Source organism: Frankliniella occidentalis, unplaced genomic scaffold, assembly GCF_000697945.3.
Source record: "Frankliniella occidentalis isolate FOCC.00 unplaced genomic scaffold, Focc_3.1 Scaffold201, whole genome shotgun sequence".
Classification (NCBI taxonomy): domain Eukaryota; kingdom Metazoa; phylum Arthropoda; class Insecta; order Thysanoptera; family Thripidae; genus Frankliniella; species Frankliniella occidentalis.
In genome coordinates, this window is record NW_026267327.1 from 114,749 (window position 1) to 117,473 (window position 2,725).

General features: G+C 55.0%; 1 protein-coding gene across 1 annotated transcript in view; it reads left to right on the top strand.

The window, feature by feature from the left end:
• LOC113205807 (nuclear pore complex protein Nup88) overlaps positions 1 to 2,725 on the top strand; it is a gene marked incomplete in the record, with an annotated part of 120,418 nt that overhangs the window by 4,883 nt on the left and 112,810 nt on the right.

Genomic DNA, 2,725 nt, shown 5'->3' on the forward strand with positions numbered 1-2,725 from the left:
CGCGCGCTCTTCCGGCTGCGTGCCGGAGCTCATTAACTTGTTTTGAAACGCGCGCGCGCGCGGGAAAAATTATGACACCCACGTGTTTGAAAAGAGCGCGCGTCGCTGCTGCCTGGCGCGATAGTTTTGGCGGACAAGTTTAGTGTTTTGGCTCCCCGCTGCCGCCGCTATGCCGCCGCCGCCGCCCGGGGGGTTGTTGGTGACGTTGACGTCCGGTGGCTCGCCCGGGGCGGGGCGGGGCGGCGCTAGTGCGCACCGATGCGCCGTCCAGTCCTGCAACTTGTCACGCCAATTAGGGGGTGCCCCGGGCCTGCCCCCGGGGGAAGAAGGGTCCCCGGCCCCCCCGTCTCCTACGCCATTGAGTACGAAGCAAATTTTCTTGTAAAATGTTTAGAGTGCCTGCCAAAATTTGGTCTTCATTTAAAAGAAAGCCAACTTTTGTCCCGCTTTTACGGTAAAATTTTAGTTTGTTTTACAAAGATGTCCAAATTATGGCAAACAAAGAATCGAATACTTGTCAAAATGGAATGCTAAAATTATGGCAAGCCACGGCGTTTAGAGTGCGTCTCCGCCCCCGTTGCTCCGGCGCCACCTCTGCCCATGCTTCTCCCGCTGCGAGCGCCGCGGGATCATCTTTTGCGATACATGCGGGGCGAAGCGGGGCCCATGCGAGGGGTGGGGGTCCCAAATGCATCATCGCACTCTGGTGACGGAAGGGGAAGAGCTATTTATGCCTATGGCTGGCGCACCTAGCCCTGCTGCCGGTGGGGATGCATTACTCACACACGTGTGTGTGTGTGTGTGTGTGTGTGTGTGTGTGTGTCTCCTCCGCCAGTGTTTCGCACGTCACTGGGGCCTCCATTGCGCAAGATAGATGCCCCCCCGCGCCTCTTTTTAGGCTCAATGGAAGTCGGCGGTGGAGAGGTAATGTTCGGTGCTCCCCTCCCCCTTTCCCTCCCCATACGCTCCGCACATCCTCTCTCAGACAAGATATCGGCAAATATTGTGTCCCACCTTCGCTCCGCCGCGCTGTGCTGCACCCGACAAGGAGGGCGTTACATTCGTTCGATATTATATTTTTCCCCACGCGCCTCATATTTCTCTGCTCGTTGTTTTCGGCGCCTGGTTATAGGTTCTTTGGGAGGGGGAGAAAGGTGCCCCCGCTCCCCCCGCCCGCGCGCGCCCGCGCCCCGAGCGCGACGACGCGGGGACTTCGTATGCAAAATTGTGTCTGGGATGTCTCCTCTGGGATGGCGCAGTGATTTACTCCGAGGAGGATGCGATCTCCTCCGCCGAGTACGTCGCGCCGCCCGCCGCTGCCGCTCGCTCCGTACGCTTCACTCACACGCGTTCCTCTTTCTTATATTCGTTGTTGTTTTTTCGCCTTAAGAAATGGCAGCTGCTGCTATTCAAGGGTGTGTGTGTACTAGGAAAAGGCAGCAAAGCATTGCTTTGTACTACCAAAGAAAACGGAAGCAGTTTTTATGTGAATAAAAAAAAATAATTAAAAAGTTCACTTCCACCCTGTACATACTCTAAAAGTGCACACTAAACTCTTATGCATTTTGCTGTGCATAAGCAGTGGCGTGCAGCCTTAAATTTATGCCCAATTTCATGTATAATTATGTACAGTTAGTCCATAATTATGTACTAATTGTACAGTTAGTCCATAATTATGTACTAATTGTACATCATTATGCATAAAAATTGTGCTTGCTTATGGCTGCTCGCCGTACTGATGTTAATGCACAGCAAAATGCATAAGGGTTTAGTGTGTGATAACACCTCCCACCCCACCCACCCACACATGCGCACATACCACTTCCCGTGCAGTTTCCAGTACAGAAATATGTCTGGTGCAAGTGGTGTGGTTTTATTTTGCGTCGGCGTGTTTCGGGTACTGCCTTTGAAACTATTCGTTGGGTGTTCTCCCGCGTTGTACATTCACGTACAGGCCTTGGCGTGGCCCCTATGACCGCCTCGCCGTGCCGTGACGCGACGCGCACCTTGCCACCTTGCCTTGCGTCAAACTTTGCATAGCATTCGAATGGAGTTCTGGCAGGAAGTTAGGGCGCCATAAAAAGCTATTTTACAGTTACATACAAGAGCCTTATAAATATGGAAACGCGTTTTGCCGCTACTTTCTTCTATTCTTCTGCTGTCTTTATCGTTCCGCCCATCCCAGGGGGCTGCCGCGCACTACTACATACCACTCGTTTTCTTTTTTTTTTCTCCTTACCAACCTCTTTGCTTTGACGCGTTTGTATGATTTTCGTCTGGCAGTAGTGCGTCTATATCGCACGACCTCGGAGAAGATGATTGCTCGACTTGTATCGTCACAAAAGCGGGTGGACTCTGGACACACGCAGAGGACCCCGCGCAGGAAAGGCTCCGGAGCGCGCGCGCCCAGCTTCGCCACCACCAGGAGCACCGCGCCGTGTGCGACGCGACCCGCTCCGCGGCTTTGTCTCTATTTTTCACGGACGGCGCCGCAGAGATTCGCCCGGGTGGCGGACGCTGGCTCGTCTTGCGTTATGGCGTCACGTGACGCGGCGGGGCGGGGCCGGGCGGGGCTCAATGGTAGGCTAGGCACTCGCTCCGGGAGGGCTTGCTGAGATGTGTATGGTAACGGCCGTCGGAATCCCAGCGGCACTGCAGCTGGCTGCTGAGCTCGGCCGCGGCGTGGCGTGGACGTGAGCGTGCGAGGATGAGGAGAGGGGGGGGG